General features: G+C 36.3%; 1 protein-coding gene across 1 annotated transcript in view; it reads right to left on the bottom strand.

Moving 5' to 3' along the window:
• ZNF629 (zinc finger protein 629) overlaps positions 1–16,019 on the bottom strand; it is a 35,291-nt gene extending 19,272 nt beyond the window's left edge. The window contains exons 1-2 of the mRNA XM_031940018.1: positions 15,709–16,019; positions 14,195–14,456 (exon numbers count right to left, since the gene is read on the bottom strand). The gene's annotated coding sequence lies outside the window, so the exon portion shown is untranslated. The remainder of the gene's footprint in view (positions 1–14,194; positions 14,457–15,708) is intronic.
• Between the last annotated feature and the right edge of the window lie 5,690 nt (positions 16,020–21,709).

Genomic DNA, 21,709 nt, shown 5'->3' with positions numbered 1-21,709 from the left:
TTCCCTAGCTTCCTTTAAAGCTCAACTCACATGCCACTTCCTATAAGAAAACATTCTTGATTCTCATATTGGTACTCTTTCCCACCTCCTCAAATGCTCATGCACACTGTATTTATCAGTTTATACTTACACTGTAGAATGTAAGTTCCCAGAAAGCAAGAATCATTTTTCATTTTGTATTAGTATTCTCAGTGCCTAGCAGAGTATTTGTTGCACATAGTGGGGTGCTTAGGAAATGCTTTTTAGATATGACTGGATAAATTTTGACATTACTGTAAACTCTATGCGATTTCTGGAATATAATTTAATTCACCTTCTTCCTATTCAACTCTGGGCCCAGTTGGCTAGACACCTACAATCCATCAAATATATACCCAATTTATACTTGAAAAGGGGGTGAGGATGGAGAAAAAATAACCATTGTGATCCTAGGTCCTAAAAGTCTATAATTAGCACATCAAAATCTAGAGAACCTAGAACCTCAAAGGCACTGAGAACAGCTACCCTTACTTGGAAAACAAGAATACAAAGGGAAAATGGCAAAACTAGAAGGTTTTGCATTAAAAAAAAAAATTCAAGCATATGACACAATACTTGGTCGTCTTTGGATTTTGTGTCTTTTGGCTCTTTTGGACCACAGAGTTCCTTTTTAGGGCAAGATTATGCCTATATATCAATGACATTGTTCTTTGTAAAGCATTTATTCTGTTGTTTAACATTATATACAGACCCCTCACGGTCATGTCAATTCTAGTCATTAATTTCTGTATTTTTTTTGCAATTCTAAAATGTTTTTCTGAGGGAGCTTTTTTAAAAATGTTTTTATAGGGTATCCTTTTTTAATTTTATGTATCAGGCCACTCTACTTCCCAACTTTTCTTTTTAAAGAAGTCAAAATATAAGTAGTTTTTTTTATGCTCATGCGAGAAGTGAAAACCACTTTTAGCTTCAATTCACAATTATCACTTTGGCAAGGGGAAAGTAAAGGGTTATTCCCACTGAGATGACAGAAACCTTGGCTCCTAGAGAGGCACTTCCTGTCTCTGTCCCAGACTCCAGGGTTTCTGAGTTCCCTTCCTCTCCCGCCCCCTTGAGATTTCCCGTGTAGCTAGGACGTACTGTTTCCAGTTTCCTGTCTCCTCTCATTTCAAGCTGTAAGTGAATTGAAATGAGAAAGGTGAGGGTTTGAAAATAGGACCGAGCTTTCATAGAAACAGAGAAATCTGAGCATGGTTTGAAGTATTAAGACCAGCCCTAGAAGGGACCAGAATAAGACCCAAATGAGTACAAATTGTCAACAACTCCCAGGAAAAAAGCAATATACTCTGCAAGAGTTCTTTGACTATTCTATTTGTTAATTTGTTTTCTGCTCTATTTTCCTGGCTTACACCTCTCCTTGGCCTAGTTTGGAAGAAAAAAATGCTATTTCATTTCAGGTCTGTGTTTTCCCCCATTCCTGGATATCCTAGTTAAGACTAAGATGATTGTTGTGTATCCCAGGTGTTTTTCCTGGAAAGAGTAGGGTCAGCAGAGTCCTGCAGAGATCGCCCTCTACAGGTTCAGCAGGTAAGGGAGCACCATACTGGGTAAAAATTCATTCATTTCTGTTACCCCCTCTTTCAATCCCTTTCTCTGACTTGCAAAGCAAGTTTTTTTTTGGATTCGAGGGCTCTTCTGCCTTGCTATCTATTTCCATCCATTTCATCATCTCTTATAACTTCCCTTCTACCTAGGATCAGTATCAATAAATTATTCTTTTAAAAATAAAAATGCCTAAAACCAGTTTTATTATCTTCTCCCAAAATCGTATCCCCCTTCCAATTTTCCTTTTTCATCATCGAATTACTCAGGAAAGGGACACTTCCCTGCCCCTTCCCCTAGCATCTTTCAAAAATGCTAGAGTCCTAGCATCTATCTGCCAAACAGAAGAGTTTATAGTTTATCTTAGAAGTAAAAGAGAACCACTGGAGCTTTTTAAACAATGAGTGATGTGGAAGTATGACTTTATGTATGTATCAATTTGGGAGCTATGATGAAGTAAATTGTAATGATGAGAGACCACCTTTCTTCTGTACAAACCTCTGGCCATATCAGACTGCTCTAAATTACCATCTCTGAATTCACTCCTTGTGATTTCCCAATTGCATACTTTTGGTTACACCATTCTCTGTGTCCGTCCCTCACAAGAATCTCCCTGATTTTGTCCCTAAATTTTACCAATTTTACAAAACTCTCTTCTGTGAAACCTCTTTTGAGCAAACAATCTAGAATAACTTTTGTTTTCTGGAACCATTGTCATATGTGTTTATACATTTGATGTTTATCATGTATTGCCTTATATTGTCATATTCCCATGTGTTTTTTTCTCTTGTCTTTTCATCTACTTTGTAAACTCCTTCAAAGCTCAGACTATGTTCTTTGTATCGTGATTCTATGTACATGGCTCCATTACCTAGCACAGAGAAAGTGTTCAATAAGATTTGTTGAATGAATGCAGTACAGGGCTTGTCACAAAACGACATAAAAAAAAAACAAAAACTGGACCATTAAAGTCAACAAATTCAGTACATATTTACCGAGGACCTCCCATGTAGAAAGTCTGAGGGAGAATGAAATAGTATGGAATAACTGTCTTAAAGGTGTTTAGCAGAGAAGATATGTCCAGAAATTATTATGATACATAAATAGAATGTGTTAAATGCTTTAAGGGAAACACAAAGTACTATGGGAGGTCAGAGTAGAGAAGATTACTTCTGGCTGATATTATCTTAAAAACACTTAATGAATGATAATTTGAGCTTGATGGATGGGTAAAATTTCAACAGAGAGATTAATGGGGAAGGAATTTAATTAGAATGATAAAAGCAGAGGAAAAGAAGCAAGAAAGTCTAGATTTTGCTTGAGGTGAATTTTATCCAGTTTGGCTGAAATATTATGAACATAAGAAAGGAGTATTTAATATGAAAAGAGTTAGAAAACTAGATTGTAATTGGATTGTGAAGGGCCTTAAAATCTAAGTTAACACTTTTAATTTTGATCAGTGGGCAGTAAGTTAATGAGGGTCTGAATTAGGTTGGTAGCCTTACAAATGAAAGGGAAAGGACTAATTTAAAGAGAGACTGGAAAAAGAAGAAATAATACATAATGATTGCTTGGATATGACAGAAGAGAGAGGAGTAAAAGAGAACTCAAGATTTTGAGCCTAAGGAGCAGCTCGGTGGCAGCTAGGTGATGCAGTGGATAAAGCACCAGCCCTGAAGTCAGGAGGAGCTGAGGTCAAGTATGACCTCAGATACTTAACAATTCCTAGCTGTGTGACCCTGGGCAAGTCACTTAACTCCAATTGCCTCAGGAGGAAAAATCAGAATTGGTCCAATGGTAAAAGAAGTACAAAATCTCATAAAAAAAAATTTCTGCACAATCTATATTTTTGTAAGTATTCATCCATTTCACTTAGATTATCAGATTTACTGGCATACAATTGGGCAAAATAGCTCCTTATTGCTTTGATTTCCTCTTCATTGGTGGCAAGTTCATTTTTGATATTGGCAATTTGATTTTCTCCTTTTCTTTTTCTAATCAAATTAAAAGTTTATTTTGTTGTATCTTTTTTCCCATAAAACTAACTCTTAAGTTTGCTTATTAGTTCAATAATTTTCTTATTTTAAATTTTATTAGTCTCTCCTTATTTTCAGAATTTCAAATTTGGTATTTAATTGGGGACTTTTAATTTGTACTTTTTCTAGCTTTTTTGGTTGCATGCCCAATTCATTTCTTTTCCTTTTCTCTATTTAATTCAAGTAAGCATCTAGAGATACAAAATTTCCCCTAAAAACTTGTTTTGGCTGCATCCCATAAATATGGTATGTTGCCTTATTGTCATGCTCTTGGATGAAATTATCAATTGATTCTATAGTTTGTTGTTTCACCCACTCATTCTTTATGCTTAGTTTATTTAATTTCCAATTAATTTTTGGTCTATTTTCCATAAAATAATTTCTTAAGAATTAGAATTGAACCAATAGAAGCTGATGATTTCATAAACATCAAGAAGCCATAAAACAAGGTTTTTAAAAAGCTGAAAAAAAGTAGAAAAGTTACTGAAAGGAGCTAAAAAGAATGAATTCAAATACTTCAGTCAGAATGACAAAATTTAGCAACTCTTACAATCAAGGCTTGGAATATGATATTCCAAAAGGCAAAGGAGACAGACTTATAACCAAGAATAGCCTACCCAGCAAAACTCAGCATGGTGGGGAGGGAGAAGGTGAAAGGAAAAACATCTAATGAAATAAAAGATTTAGAAGTATTTCTAAAAAAAAAAAAAAAAGGCCTGAACTGAACTGAAAAGAACTGAATAGAAAATCTAACATTCAAACACAAGACTCAAATATTAAAAGATAAACACGAATAAAAAGTCAAAAGACTGTTTACATTATAGACCTAATTAAAGGAAACAGTCAGGGAAACTATGTTTTGCTAAAAGGTACCAAAGACAATGAATCAATATCAGTACTGAATATATATGCGCCAAATAGCATTCTGTTGGTGTTCAGTTGTTTTAGTCATGTCCAACTCTTCAAAGCCCTATCTCAAGTTTTCTTGGCAAAAATAAAATAATAGTTTACCATTTCCTCCTCCAGCTCATTTTATAGCTGAGAAAACTGAGGCAAACAGGGTTAAGTGACTTGTCCAGGATCACATAGCTAATAAATATCTTAACAGAGTTGAATCTTCCTGACTTCAGGCCTGGTGCTCCATCTACTGTGTCACTCATCAAATTTGTGAAGGAAAAGTTAAATGAGTTATAGGGGCAAACAGTCAAATTATACTAGTGGAAGATCTCAATTGACCTGTTTTAGATTTTGACAAATCTAATCATATAATAAACTAAAAGTTGAAGAGATGAATAGAATTTTAGAAAACATAATAGACCTCTGTAGAATACTGAATGGAAATAAGAGCAGTACAAACATAACTCAGAGATCTTGAGAGTTTGGTTCTAGAACACTGCAATAAAGCACATATTGCAATAAAGTATATCACTTGAATTTGTTAGTTTCCCAGTATATATAAAAGTTACTTTGATCCTACACTGTGAGTCTATCAACTACAATAGTATTATTATTTCTTTAAAAAAAAAAAAAAAAAGCAATGTACATACCTTAATTTAAAAATACTTTATTGCTTAAAAAAATGCTAACCATCATCTGAGCCTTCAATGAATCATAATCTTTTTTACTGGTGGAGAGTCTTTCCTCAGTGTTTCCTCAAGTGCTGCTGATTTATCAGGGTGGCAGTTGATGAAGGTTGGAGTGGCTATGACAAAAATGAAGTTCGCAACATCGATTGACTGTTGAACACTTAGAGGTTATTGTAGAGTTATTAATTGACCTAATTTCAATATTATTGTCTCTCAGGGAATAGGAAGGCCCAAAGAGAGGTAGAGAGAGGGGAGAGCAGTTGGCCGGTGAAGGAGTCAGAACACACACAAAATTTATTAAGTTCTTCATCTTACAAATGTGCAGTTCCGGGGCAGCTAGGTGGTACAGTGGATAGAGCACCAGAAGTCAGGAGGACCTGAGTTCAAATTTGACCTCAGACACTTAACATGTCCTGGCTGTGTGACCTTGGGCAAGTCACTTAACCCCAATGGCCTTAGCAAAAAAGAAAAAAGAAATGTATAGTTCATGGTAGCTTCAAACAATTATAACATCAAAGAGCACTGATCACAGACCACTATAACAATAATAATAATGATGAAAATTTTTGAAATGTTGCAAAGATTACTCAAATATCAGTAGACTCTAAGTGTACACATAATGTTGCTCAATGCAGGTTTGTCACAAACCATCAATTTGTAAAAAACACATTGTTTATGAAGGTCAATAAAGCAAAATGTAATAAAAATAAAAAAGAAATGCTTCTATACCTATTTCTTAGTGGTAGATGGCACCTTTAGAAAAATTAACTATATATTAGGCATAAAAAAGAAAAACAGAAATGTCAAATTTACTCTTTGATTAAAAGTTAATTAGGAACTAAATAATCTAATCCTAAAGAATAAGTAGGTCAAAAAACAAAGCAAAGAAACAACTAGTGATTTCATTAAAGGTAATGGAACAATGATACATGTCACAATATGTGGGATACAGCCTAAAACAGTACTTTGGAAAAATTTTTATGATATGAAAATATGGCAACTGAAAAAAACATGTTCAGGGGACACCTTAATAACGTTTAACAATGCTTACATGAATAAAAAAGAAAAAGAACAGATCCACAAATTGGGCTTCGAGGTAAAAAAACTAGAAAACCAACAAATTTTAGAGTTCCTAATTAAGCATCTAAATAGGAATCTTGACAATCAAAAAACAGTTTAATAAAATTTAGACTAAAAAACTGAATTAATAAATAAAACTAAGAATTGGTTTTATGGGGGAGAAAATAATTTTTTAAAACTGACTAATTTGATTTAAAAAAAAAAAGAAGAAAATCAAATTACTGGTATCAAAAGTGAAAAGGGCAAATGCACAATGAGTAAAGATGAAATCAAATCAGTTATTAGAAACTATTTTGTCTGACTATATGCCCAGAATAAAACTGACAATCTAAATGAAACGGATGAACATTTACCAAAAAAAAAAAAAAAAAAATTGTCCAAATTAACAAAAGAAGAAATAAAGTACTTACCATAACCCCATCTTAGAAAAAAAAAAAAAAATCGAACAGGTCGTAAATAAGTTCCCTTAGGAAAAAAAAAAAACCCAAGATCAATGGATTTACAATTGAATACTATCAAATATATAAAGAACAATTTAATACTATACAATCTGTTTGGAGAAATAATTAAAGAAGAGGTCCTATTAAATTCCTATGACATAAATATTTTGATATCCAAACCAGGAAGAACAAAAAGAAAAGAAAATTTCCCTACTGATACTGAAATAAAAATTTTAAATCAAATATTAACAAGGAAACTACACTAATATATCACAAAGATCACATTCTGTGACCAAATGGGATTTATGCCAAGAATAGAATGCTGATTCAATATTAGGAAACATAATAAAAACAACAAAAATTATATAATTATATCAATAGATGAAGGAAAAGATTTTGACAACATATAATATCCATTCCTATTAAATACACTAGAAAACAGGAATAAATGGAGCTTTTCTTAAAATGGTAAGTAGTATCTATTTATAACCAAGAGCAAGCATTGTCTGTAATGGGGATAAAATAGAAGCCTTTACAATAAGATCAATGGTGAAGCAATAATGTCCATTATCACTAGCTATAGCAATAAAACAAGAAAAAGAAATTGAAGGAATAAGTATACATAATAAGGATACAAAATCATTACTTTTTGCTGATGATCTGATGGCATACGTAAAGAACCTTAGAAAGTCAACTAAAAAAACTAATTGAAATAATTAACAACTTATAAACCCACACAAACTATCACTATTTCTACATATTAGTAACAAAACCACTTAAATTACAGAGAAATTCCATTTAAAATAACTGCAGACATATAAAGTATTTGAGAGCCTATCTATTAAGACATACAAAAGAAACTATTTGAACACAATCACATAGCACTTTTCACACAAATACAGATTTAAATAACTGGAGAAATAGTAATTGATCATGGGTAGGCTGAGTCAATATAATAAAAATCACAATATTAGCTAAGTTAATTTACTTATTCATACCAGCCAAACTATCCAAAGAATTACTTTATAGAGCTAGGGGAAAAACTAACTCATTTGGAGGATCAAAAGGTCAAGAATATCAAGGTATCCAATTTTAAAACGAGAGAGAGAAGTGGACCTAGCACTATCAGATCTCAAACTGTTCTACAAAGCAGTCAAGCACCAAAACGGCTAAATAATACTGGATAAGAAATAGAGGGTTAGATCAATGGAACAGACCAGGAACATAATATACAGAAGCAAATGAGCACAGTAACCAAAATTTTATAAACTCAAAAATCCCAAGTGTCAGATTACTCAGCATTTCATAAAAACTGTTAAGAAAACTAGAAAGTAATATTGAATAAATTAATTACAGATTAATACTTTGTACCATATATGAAGCTCAAAATGGATACATAATTTAGATATAAAGAATGAAATAAGAAGCAAATTAGAAGAAATTACCTGTAAGATCTATGTTTAGGGGAAAAATTCATGACCACACAAGAAAGAAATGTTTGTGAAAAGAAAAATGGATAATTTTAATTAAATAAAATTTAAGAGTTTTTGCAAAAATAAAACCAATGTGGCCAAACTAAGAAACTATTTTTACAGTAAATCTCTCATAAAGATCTCACTTCTCAAATATGTAGGGAATTGAATGAAATTAGAAATAAAAACCATTGGGCAGCAAGATGGTACAGTGGATAGAGCACCACTCAAATCCAGCCTCAAATACAACACAGTTGTGTGACCCTGGACAAGTCACTTGACTCCAATTTCCTTGCCCAAAAAAGGGGGAAAGAATAATAATAAGAGCCATTTTCCAATAGATAAATATCAAAAGAGATGAACAGTTTTCAGAAGAAGAAATCAAGGCTATAATCAAGTATTTTTTAAAAGCTATTGCTAATATTTAGAGAAATGCAAACAGTTCTGAGGCACAACCCCACATTCATCTGATTGGCTAAAATGACAGAAAAAAAAAACTAACAAATGCTGGAAGGGATGTTGGAAAATAGGTTCATTAATGCACTGCTACTAGAGTTGTGAGCTAGTCCAACTGTTCTGGAAACAATTTGGAACCTCACCTTTCGACCCAGACAATACAACTTTACATCTATACCTCAAGGAGATTTTTTTTTTAAAAAAATAAAAAGGACTTATGTACAAAAATATATCAACTCTCTTTATGGTGGCAGAGAATTGAAATTGAAAGGATGAGAAAATGGAAATGAAAATAAATATAAAATTAAGGAAAAAAAGACAAGGTTATTTATATTGTTTGAGAGCATAAACTAGGGACAAACTAGCTCATATAAGAGCATACTAAACTAAGCAATGAGCATAGAAATTTATAATTGATTAGTAAATGAACAGATCAACTATAAATGCCAAGTACCTAACAAAAAGAAAATAGAAGAATTCTAGGTAAATGGAAAAGGAATTTGCAAAAGATATGAACAGAAGTGGATTAGTCAGAAAAAATTGGCAAATGACAAAAAAGGAAGCAGATGAAGATCTCTTAAAAATAAACAAACAAATTCTATGATAGTTCATGGCATCACTCCCAGATCTCTCTTTCTATACCAGCCATAGTACTACACTATCAGAATTACTGTAAATAATAGTGACCTCTGTGTGTACAAAATCAAAGAATCATCAGAGAGAATTACATTCCATTTATTCAATATTAAAAACATACTAATACACTTAAAAGATTTTCAAAACAATTGAAATTTTTAAAAGGTTATGTTACTTACTGGGGTCTAAGGTTTGCCCTTAAAGCATTATAGTAGAGAGATCTATGTACTGTACTTGGAAATCCAGAAAGCTTCAATTCTTGATTTAGATACTGGCTATGTTACCCTGAGCAAGTCACTCAACTGCTCTGTTTTCTCTTCTGTTTAATGAAAGAGTTGAACTCCATGTGTCTCTTAGTTCTATCTGCCTCTAAATCCACATTCCTATGATGAGGATAGGGCAGCTAGGTGGCTCAGTGGATCCAAGGGCCAGGCCGAGAGTCAGGAAGACTCACCTTGTGAGTTCAAATCTGGCCGCAAGATACTAGCCATATGACTCTGAGCAAGTTACTTACTCCTGTTTGTATCAGTTTCCTCATCTATAAAATGAGAAAAAACCAGCTCAGCACCTTTGCCAAGAATGAATTCATGAAGAGTCAGGCATGTCCAAGAAAATAAGTGAAATTATCAGGATATTCACCAGCTTTGGCTATATCTCTGAGTTTGTGACATTTCAGCTTATTTACAGTCATATGCTATTACTAGAGCTAAAGTTCCCCACCTGGAGTATGCATTACCCCCAGGAGCATTAAGAGCTTAGCTTGTCAGTGTGGTTCAGGGAACTTAGCAAATATTACTATGTTATTCTAACAAGAGATACCAAAAGTAACAATCTTAAAAAAAAAAAAAAAAAAAAAAAGTTTTTGAATGGTTGGTGAGGGTGAAAAGAGAAAGAAGGGGGTGAGAAATATAATGAATCTGAAAAAATTTCAGAGAGAATTGAAAGTCTGACATAAGTAATACATGCCTAAAATTCTGTACCTTGGGAGATTGAAAGTGGTGGACTGCTTAACACTTCTAAATGACACTTTTCAGCTGCAATTATAAAACTTACCTAGTCTATGTGCTAAGTCTGGCAACTAATATGGCCTCTAAGCGTGGGCACCAGGCTGCCTAAGTAAGAAGTGAATCAGTTCTGGTCAAAAACAGAGGTTAGAAATGTGGAAATATGTTTAGAAGAAATGCACATTTAATCTATATTGAATTACTTGCTGTCTAAAGGAGGGGAGCAGGATAGGGAAGGAGAAAAATTTAGAATAGGTTTTGCAAGGGTGAATGTTGAAAACTATCTTTGTATGTATTTTGAAAAATTAAAAGCTATTATTATTTTTAAAAAATGCTAAGTGAAGTGAGCAGAATCAGGAGATCGTTGTATGTATATGGCAACAAAATTATAAGATGATCAATTTTGATGGACATGGGTCTTTCTCAATAATGAGATGATTGAGGCCAGTTCTAATGATCTTATGATGAAGAGAGTCATCTGCACCCAGAGAAAGGAATGTGGGAACCAAGTGTAGATCACAACATAGTGTTTTCACTCTTTTGGTTGTGGTTTGCTTGCGTTTTGTTTTCTTCCTCTTTTTTTTCCTTTTTGATCTGACATTTCTTGTGCAGTATAATAATTGTAGAAATATGTATAGAGGAATTGCAATGTTTAACTTATATTGGATTACTTACCATCTAGGGGAGGGGATGGGAGGAAGAAAGGGAAAAAATTTGGAACACAAGGTTTTGCAAGGGTGACTGTTGAAAATTATCCACGTACATGTTTTGAAAATAAAAAGCTTTAATAAAAAATAAGAAAAACAGAAATAAAAAAATAAACCCTATTATAATGGAAAATAAAAAGCTGTAATAAAAAATAAGAAAAACGGAAACAAAAAAATAAACCCTATTATAATGGATTCAAAATCTAAAAACCTGAAAAAAAATTAAATAAACAAAACGAAAACATGTCAGAGCTTCCATGACAAATGGAATTAAGCCTATGAATGACCACTGTACTTTCACCCTGAGTAAGATAGAAAGATCTAGTCTCAAAAAGCCAAAAAACAGTTAAAAGAGTAATTCTTATTTAACCAATCCCAAATTAATGAAGTTTAGATAAAAACAACAATAACTTAGTAAAAGATAAGCTAATTGGTCTTCACAATAACTAAAAATTCTAAATTGATTTCCAGTGAAATAACAAAATTTTTGGTGTGATCTTGAAGAAGCATATGCCATTCTTACCAAACATGCTCACAAGGCTTTAATTCCATTTACAACAATTTATCTCTATGAAGAAGTATTCTTAGTTCCCTGCTTAATTAAATCCAAAGCAAAAAAACAAACAAGAAGAGGGATGTGATTTGTGGGTATCTTTCAAAAACTATACTGAGAGTATGTTTCTTGCTGACAAAAAAAGGATCAGGTTCATACTAATTTATTTTACTGTATCCTGATGAACATTCAACAATTTTATGATACTAAAATAGTTATATACCAAATAAAGCATGTGGGTTTAATAAACCTTTTTAATTACATATGGTACACACTAGAATTTATTTTCCTTCATAGTGCATGAAGATATGGGAAATTTAGCAAAAGGGTACAAGGATCCCCCCCCAAAAAAAGACTGAGAACCCCTAGTCTATGGATCAGAGATCTGATTTAATTTTCCCAGAGAAGAAGACCCTCTCTGGGAGTATCTGACACTGGAAGGCTAATGTGGACATCAGCCTGTACTAGACATTTATATACAAGAATGGTATAAAGTAGGGTAACTATAGAAGAGAACAACTGTATTCACTCTACAAGGCAGAAAATTCCAACACTTTCCTTTAGGGTAGAGACAGATAGGGCAGTAGCTTATGCAAAAGCATAGATACTAGAGATGGAATGCTGAGTTCAGTTAACAGCTAATATAGGACTATAATATGAAAAAAACTTTGAAGATAAGAAGCAGCTTTAAATGGTATTAAGGGGAGCAATTTGTAGTTTATCCCACTGAAAAAAAGGAAGCTACTGAAGATTTTACCAGGAAAGTGATAGTGAAATATTAGTGAAATATGGTCATCTTTAAAATGTATTTTAAGAATGTTAATTTAACAATTGTGAAGAGAATGGATTAGAGAAAGGAGAGAATAGAAAAAGGAAGACCAATTCAAAGCCTGTTACAATAATCCAGGCAAGACATCATGTGGACCTAAACTAGGCTTGTGACTGAATTTTCTCAACATAAAATAGAAGATTGGCCTTAAAGGATCTCTACCTAGCTCTAAGTTAAATAGGCAGCCATCCACAAGGCATGGCCATGTTTAAAGTCACCATTCCTGGTTTTGATAAGGAGTTTTAGAAGCCTATGCCACTGAGAAAAAGAAGTGTTCTCCTACCCTAGTGAGCTAGAAGAGCTGATGACTCAATTGATGTTTAAAAGGAATGTTACTTCTCTTCCTTTTTTGTTTCTAATCCACATCAGAACCACTTTAAGCTGCTTCCAGAGTAAAGGAAGGGTGGTTTTGTCCTATCTGTCCCCCACCTCAGCCTTCATTTATCCATGAGAACATAGCATCTACCTACCAAAGCTTGAGTTTAAGCTGCTGCTTTTCTTCCTAAGCAAATGTGTCTAAACTTGAAGGCAACCTTGTGAGTGCCATCAGGTGAGGATTCTCCAACACTCTCAGAAAGGACAGCCTTGGTCATTTAAATTACAACCAGGAGTTTGAATGTGCAAAGCAAAAACAAAATAGATATGTTCTGATGAGGTTTAATTTAAGCCTCCTACCAGATTATGATAGTAAGTTCTATAGCATTAGGTGGTGCAGTAGATAGAAAGCTGGTTCTTGAATAAGAAAGAACTGAGTTCAAATCCCACCTCAGACATATTAGTAGCTGTGTGACCTTGGGCATATCACTTAACTTCTGTCTGCCTCAGTTTCCTCAACTGTAAAATGGGAATAGTAGCATACTATCTTCTATTTTTAGCATTTCTTTTACGCATAGAAATAAAATACCTATCTTATACCTGATTCATATTATACGAGTGCCTTTCTACTCCACCCTCACCTTAAGAGAGAAACCTGGACATAAGCCCGTAACCTAAACTACAAATAAATTTTCCCTCAGAATGAGGGAATAAAAATTTGACAAGCAAAAGAGTTTAAAAGGAATCTAACCCTTCTCATTTGAGGCCAGCCCCTCCCTAGGTCCAATTATATACTTGAGTTATACCTGGATCCAGAACAGGGGCCACCCAGATTGGAAAAGAGAGCAATATAGTACTTAGGTCCCAATCCTAGCAAGGTTCTTTACAGTTACACCAGCAAAAAAAAAAAAAAAAAAGAAAAAAAAATGCAATTTCCCATTTCAGTGTTCATCCTGAATCCTAATATCTAAAGTGCTGCTTGGTACCCATCTCCACAATCCTAAGTGAGGAGGCAAAAAGAGAGGTAGCTCCTTGGAGAGAATTTAATCATTTTCTTGCAATAATAAGCAACAATAGAGGAACACAAGAAGCAACTTTAACAGTTTCTATGCTTGGTCCCTTAGTTAGATGGCTTCTGCAATTTCCCTTGGTTTTCCAGAAATCTAAAGGACGAGGACTGGTCTCATAATCATGAACTTTCCAATACTCTTTATATTTTTCCCTCTTTCTATTGCTAAAATAAGGATTCCTGTACTTTGTGAAGGAGTTTCTGTGCCAGGGCAATGACCTAGACCAAGGTTGCTATACTAAACACCTCAAGAAATCATGTGTTTTCTTGAATCAGGGACAAATGCATGAAAGAGGGGGATTTTCCCCCCTTATTACACCTTATTTTAATGTTAATCCTGTCACTCATCATACATACCTATCCTCATATATAGCTTAATTTTCTCAAAAAAAAATTTTTATCCTTCCTTCTATGGAATTGCAGGACTTACCTCCACTCCACTGTGGGCTTTCTTTCTCTGCTCCACCCCACGTCCATCCCTGGTGACCTAGGAATGAGGCTGCAATGGGGGTAGTCAGGCTGAAAGATTGATTTCTTCCTGATTCCACACAGCGTAACTGGGCAGAATGTATAGTAGAGGCCAAAGGAGGGAATCCTAAGGGACATTAAGTTTTCACATTCTGAGAAGGGTTGGTGGGAGAGCTGGTTCAGAAAACCACAATGGGACTTGTGCTATTATTCAGACACAAAACCTATAGAAATACAAAAATACTTATTGTCAGTTTTTGTCTTAATAGTCCTTTTTTTTTTTTTTCTTTTTTTTTTTTTTAGCAGATCTGTGATTTCATTGGCACAGGAAACTGAGGAGAATCTCTCCATCAGTTTGTTACCAGTTCTTCGGCTTATGACTTTATAAGTTGGTTGGAAGCATTAAGAGGTAAAATTATTTGCCATGGGTCGTACAGCAGGGACAGAATATTTTGACCTGGGAACCAGCTATATTTCTCTATGTGGGCAGTTTCTTGTAATCCTAGACTCAGGGCCAAGGGCCTGACGGTCTAGAAACAAAAATCCTGAGACTCTTAAAACCTGAGTTTAAATCCCAACTCTTGTCACATTAGCTATTACTAGTTATCCAATCAGAATAAATTACTGAATCTCTTTTGCCTGTTTCCTCCTCCACAAAAGAGAGACGATTGGACTGCCTATCTCAAAAGGTAACATAAAAAAAAAGCATTCTGTAAAACCTTCAAGTGGTACCTGAGTTCCTATCATTATTAGAATTCTGAGAGACCATCTGAAAGTAAAATTGGGGGGCAACTTGGCCAGTTATTGGGGTGGGATGGGTTGGGATCAGGTAGAAAAGGAGTTTTTTAGAATGTGCTTGACCTTTGCAGGTATTCTTAAATTCTGGTTTTTTGAGGGTGAAATGGTCAGGAAAAAGATTGATATCAAAGTGGTTTATCTACTTTTGCTTGTTGGCAACTGTGGAAAGCAAGTCTGTATCCCCAAGTCTGAGGACAAGATGACGTTTTAATGACTTTTAACAAGTCACTTCGCTTCTATAAATAAGGCATTCCAGTCCGTGCTCCGCCTACTTTATATAGAGCTTCTGTGAGCAGAGACTGAGAATATGTTTATGGAAGCCCTTTGAAAGCCGTACGTGGAGCGATATCCCCATACAGGTGATTCTTCTTGTTCTCTCCACCTGCCTACTGACCTAGAGTAACGGGCCCCTTTCAGATTTACATCACTCCCTTTGCACCCAGTGCGAGTACTTACTCCCATTTTACAGATGAGCAAAGAGAGGCCGGGAGAGGCGAGGAGATTTCGCCAGGATCTCACATGAGACCCCCTCCCCCACCCCTGCAGGAAACCAGATGCTTCCACCACCTGGCTTGTCCCCTGGGGGCCCACATTTTCCTTTCGAAGCACTCTGGGTCCGAGGTCCCGCGTCCTTTCCCTAGGTCTTTCCCTGAACCCCCTCCCCAGCTAGGAGCTTACAACACGGCAGGCAGGGGCTCGGGCGTGTCCGGGCCGAAGGCGAGCGCGGGGGGCGCTCGCCCTGGGCTGGCAGCCCCGCTCAGTCCTCGACCTCAGCCTCCGGAGGACAAGGGGAGGAGGAGGGGGCGGCGACGGCAGCAGCCTACGGCCTCGCGCTTCCAAAGCCAACCGTTTGTGAGCTCCAGGCCCGCGCGTGGGGTCTAGCGGGGAGGGGGCGTGAGAGAAAACCTCCAGAACCAATCACAGGGGGACAAAAGGGTCTGGGGGCGGAGCTTTGGGGGAGACTGCTCGAGGCTCTCGGTTCCCTCCGGAGTAAGCGATCTAAAGAATCGCTTCTCTGCCTCCCAGTTGCCTGAATCCTTCCCCTCGCTACCCGCCCCCCAAGAGCAGCCAATCAGAAAGAAGGAACCCTTAAAAGGCAGGGCCGGGGAGCGCTCCGATTGGCTGGCTGGCGCGTTGGTTCGGGACTGCCCCGAGTAGGCGATGTAACGTAGAGTGGAAGGGAAGCCGAGGCCAGGTAGGCGGGAGGCCGCGGATTTAAGTTTCGTTCCCAGCTGGGATTGAGCTTCCACGCTGGGCGGAGTCAGGCCCCCGCGGATTGGCGGGGCTGTTGGGCAGGCGCCCCCCGCTCCTTCCGTGGCTCGGAGCGGTCGGTGAGGTCGGGGCGGGGCCCGGCCGCAGCCCTGAGGGGAGGTTCCGCCCAGCCACTCCTCTGGAAAAACGCGCCCCTGGAGAAATTTGGCCCCTCGGCTTGGAGGTGGGACAACTGAGGCCTCCCGAGCGGAAAATGACCGCGGCAGAATGACGTAGCTACACAGCCAAGATAGAGGCCCGCGATGATCCCAATCAGCCCGCTGTTTGTGGCGGATGCGGGCTCCAGACTGATCTTGGAGTGGAGCTACAAGTCTGAGAAGACGAGTTAGCCTTCAGTCTGCCTGAATTCTCCCCCAAGGCTGTCACTCAGCGCTCTGTCCAACAAATTCTGAGTTCCCCGGCTTTCCTTTCCCCAAACCCCGAACCAACTTTCTGTGTCCGCACTTCTAGTGACGGGATGATGCTCTTCGGACCCCTCCCATCCCACGGACGAGGATCTTAAGGGGGAAAGAGAATCCAAGGGGTTCTCAGGCGGCTGAAAGGCTCCTTCACAACTCCCACTGACCTGTGGAACGCCAGACCAGCTCATAGATTTATTTTTTTTTAATTTTAGTAGCAGCCTTTTATTTTTCAAAATACATGCAAAGAGTTTTCTATATTCACCCTTGCAAAACCTTGGGTTCCGATTTTTTTGCCCTCCCCTCGACAGCAAGTAATCCAATATAGATTAAATGTATTATGCTGCACAAGAAAAATCAAAAAGGGGAGGGGGAGAAATGAGAAAATAAAAAGCAAGCAAACAACAAAAAAAGTGAAGATTCTATGTCGTGATCCGCATTCAGTCCCCATAATCCTCTTTCTGGATGTAGATGGCCCTCTTCATCCAGTTTTGCACTTGTGGATCCTTATCCCTTTTTTATGGTCTCTTTGGGTTACAAACCCAGTAGAGACATTGCTGGATGAAAGAGTATACACAGTTTAATAGCTCTTTGGGCATAGTTGAAAATTACTCTCCATTTATATTTTAATATATTTAACATCTACTGGTCATCCTGCCATCTAGGGGAGGGGGTGTGGAGGGGGGTAAGAGGTGAAAAATTGGAACAAGAGGTTTGGCAATTGTTAATGCTGTAAAGTTACCCATGCATATATCCTGTAAATAAAAGGCTATTGAATTAAAAGAAAAAAAAAGAAAATTACTCTCCAGAATGGTTGGATCAGCTTACAACTCTATCAATAATATATTAGTATTCCAGTTTTCCCATTTATCCAACACTTATCTTTTTTTTTTTTATGTCATTTTAGGCAATCTGAGTAACTGCTGTGGTACCTCAGGGTTTTGTTAATTTAAGACTAGCTCATAGACTTAAGATAATAAGATTTTAAAATAGTATAAAAACATTTTCATAAGATAAAATTTAGCACACATCAAAACATTCTATGTGTGAAGGCAGTGAGATAACAGGAAAACAACAAATATTAGGGAGAATATAGGTGTCAAAGAAAGATTCAAAGTGCTCTGAGAAGTTTTTTGGAGAGAAACATCTGTGCACAAAAGGATGAAGGTAAGTAAGGGGAAGATCAAATCCAAGCCCTTATTGAAATATTTAATTTGATTCTCTGTGTTCCAGTCCTAGCCAACTTTTCCAGGGTCATTTCCCATGACTTTTCTTTCATGGATTTTATGCTCTTGCCCAGCTGCATGCATATCTGGCATAGGTTTGATCTTCACCTTTCTTATATCCATGTTTTTGTGTATACTCTGCCCATCCTGGCACAGATTTATTCCACATCTCTACTTGTTAAGAGGCCATTTCTTCTTTAAACTTTTCCCAGGTGCTACATTGTCCATTAAGTCTAATTCTATACCATCCACTACATGGACTTTCTCCTTCCATAAAACTTCTTATACCTCTCTGATTTTTCTTATAATATTCTTCGATCTATTACTGATGAAGTCCTGAATAATGGTGTTGCACAGAGAGAAACTAAAGAATTGATCCCTGAGGCAAGGAGAAGGTGCTGATAGAGATTACTTTAGCTCCATGACCCAACTCTCTGAGGAGGTCGTCTAGTCTGAAATCCAGATTATGTCCAATCCCTGAGACCCACCCTCTCGAGCATTCTCACCTTGCCATATCCTGTCAGCAATCCCAGTCATGTCCCTGAGGTTACATTTTCCCTATAAAATCTATAAGCCAATTCATGGCAGCTGTCTTCTTTGGGTCAGCCTGCCATGGCACTCTGCCTCATGGTGTCGGTCATCTCCTCCTTCCCCCATGCCATGAGGTCTCCCCCCTAACTCCACTGTGCTTCCCAACCCCACTTCTCCTCTCTACAGCTAGCTAACTCAGGATATCACCATTCCTGGTGTCTATTGTATTTCTTCATTTGTCTGTAATCTATTCCCTTAAATAAATCTATCATTTGCCAAAGAGAATGGCCATTGTGAATTCTTCACATGACCGAACCCCAACTTTTGGAGCTCACTATCATCAGGTGTCTACATCAACCACATCACTTTGGTTCCCAAACCACATCATTACTAAAGCTTTAAATCTTCAAGGGCAGACTCTGAGTCATTTTATCTATCTTATATGCCTAATATATAGTCAATATAATTGTAATGTTTATTTGAATAAATATTTTGTATATGAAGGGAAATAGTGTGAGATAATGCAACAAAAGTTCAATGGCATTAGACTGAAGAGAGCAACTTAAATGTCAAGATAAAAGACATTCTCTATGCAGTTATATGCACTGAGGAGTTACTATTCCTTCAAAACAAAATGTGTCAATAAAAGTTTATTATTCCTTCTTAATAAGCAACATCTTTATATAATATACATATGTATAATAATTAATACCCAACTAGTACTGTCCCTTTGGAAGACAGTAGATAGCAAAAACTATCATAGCAATTGAGACCGACAGCTCATATAACATTATACTCTTATAATTAGTTCACTTTCTCCCTTTTCCCTTTAATCATTTTTTTTTGCTTTTTTTTCATTTCTCACTATACCCTTTCATGGAATCTTTCCTTTAATAATAAAAATTTGGACAAAACCCAAGAGGCAAAATGACTGTATCTGACATTATATGTGGTATTCTGCATCTCTACCAAGAGGAAGGAAGGAAATTAACATTTATTAGATACCTACTCTGGGCCAGGCACTGTATTAAATGCCTTACAGATATCATCAACAACATTGAGAGAAGGCAGACAGAGGTTAACTAGCTTGCCCAGAGTCAAAAAATTAAATAGATATCTAAGATTGGATTTGAACTCCTGACTCCAGGTCCAGCCCTCTATCCACTGTGCCACTTCACTACAGAAGAAAGGGAATATGTTTTATCCTCTCTGTGATCAAAATTGATTATTGATATTCATTTGAATTAACAGAATTTTAGGGTTTTTTTCTCTTTATGTTGTGGTAATTTTATATGTTGTTTTCAAGGTTTTGTTTAGCTTGGTTGTATCAGTTTAATTTATAGCCAAAAGGGTACAAGGATTTAAAAAAAAAACAACAAACTGAGAACCTCTAGTCTATGGATCAGAGATCTAAACAGATTTCTTATTGTCAGAGAAGAAGGGTCTCTCTGGGAATATTTGACCCTGGAGGGCTAATGTGGATATCCGCCTGTACTAAACATTCATATACAAGACTGTTACAAGGTAGGATGACTACAGAAGAGAGCAATCACATTCCTTAAGGCGGAAAATCCCAACACTTTCCTTAGGGTAGAGACAGAGAGGACAGTAGCTTATGCAAAGGCACAGATACTAAAAATGGAACATTAAGTTCAGGAAACAGCTAATATAGGACTGTAATATGAAAAGAATTTTAACTAGAGATAAGAACCAGAGAGCTTTAAATGATGTTGAGGAGAGCAATTTGTATTTTATCCTACTGAAAAAAGGAAGCTCACTTTAGTTCAATTTTCTCATATTTGGGGCAATTAGGTGTTGCAGTGGATAGATAGAGCACCAGTCTTGAAGTCAGGAAACCTCAGTTCAATGTAACGTCACATACTTCCTAGCTATGTCTAGCAAGTCTCTTAACCCTATTGCCTCAGGAAAAAAATTTTTTTTCTCATGTTTTTCTGATTTTCTAGTTTCTTTCAGTTTTTATAATGATACATTATATTCATAAATCATAATTTGTCATCCCACAATCATTAGGCACATAATTTTCCCCAACTTTCTGCTATTTCAGATTATCTAAATGTTTTTAACCAGAAAATTACAGAGCAGTATTTTTAGAACATTAAGATGCAACAGTGTGGAAAATGGGTTGGAGAGGAGGAGTACTTGGGGTCAAAGAGATTAGTTTTAAGGAGGCTGTTACATGATCCAGAGGAGAGACTATAAGGACAATTATCCTCTTATAAGCACATAGATTCTTTTCTTAAAAAGTGCTTTTTATTCAAAATTTAAACCCTCCAAACAAGAACATTTTGGTATACACATTGGAACACAGAGTATTGTGTATGAAACTGCATGTCCCTATATTGCTTGCTTTTTTAAAGAGATATATTATAAGTTCTACATATTACTTTCAAAACTGCCTAACTTATCCAAAGCAATATATTATCTCTCTTATTCTTTTGGGGGTTAGAGGCGGGAAGAGGGAGGCAATCAGGGTTAAATGACTAGCCCAGGGTCACATAGCACATGTTTGAGGTCAAATTTAAACTGAGGTGATCCTGACTTCAGGGCTGGTGTATCCACTGCGCCACCTAGTTGACTCCAAAGAAATATGTTCTTTTTTAAAAATATTATTACTACTAGTAATATTTTATATTTCATTCCCCCCAAACAAAAAAAGCCCCTCAGGAAAAATAAAGTAAAAAGAGTGTGCTTCAATCTGTATTCAGACACCATCAGTTCTTTCTCTGAGTATGGATAGCATTTTTCATCGTAAATTCTTCAATTGTCTGGATTATTGTATTTCTGAAAATATTCACAACTGATCATCTTATAAAAATCTTTTCAGATTCTGAGCATCTTGCTCATCATTTCTTATAGCATAATAGCATTCCATAATAATCATATACCACAATTTAATTCAGTCATTTTCCAATATTTCCCAATTGATGGGCATCCCCTCAGTTTCCAAATCTTTGCCTTCAGAAAAAAGCTGCTGTAAATATATTTTGTATACATATAAGGCCTTTTTATTTTTTATCTCTTTTGAGATATAGATCTAGTAGTAGTAGTTGCAAAGCAGCATATTCTTTTTTAAAAATTTTTAATAGCTTTTTATTTACAGGTTATATGCATGGGTAATTTTACAGCATTGACAATTGCCAAACCTTTTGCTCCAACTTCCTCCTTCCCCCCACTCCTCCCCCAGATGGCAGGTTGACCAATACATGTTGAATATGTTAAAGTATAAATTAA

This window comes from Sarcophilus harrisii, chromosome 1 (assembly GCF_902635505.1).
Source record: "Sarcophilus harrisii chromosome 1, mSarHar1.11, whole genome shotgun sequence".
NCBI classification, from domain to species: domain Eukaryota; kingdom Metazoa; phylum Chordata; class Mammalia; order Dasyuromorphia; family Dasyuridae; genus Sarcophilus; species Sarcophilus harrisii.
Note: the sequence above shows the minus strand (reverse complement) of the source record. Positions and strands in the feature narration are given on the sequence as shown.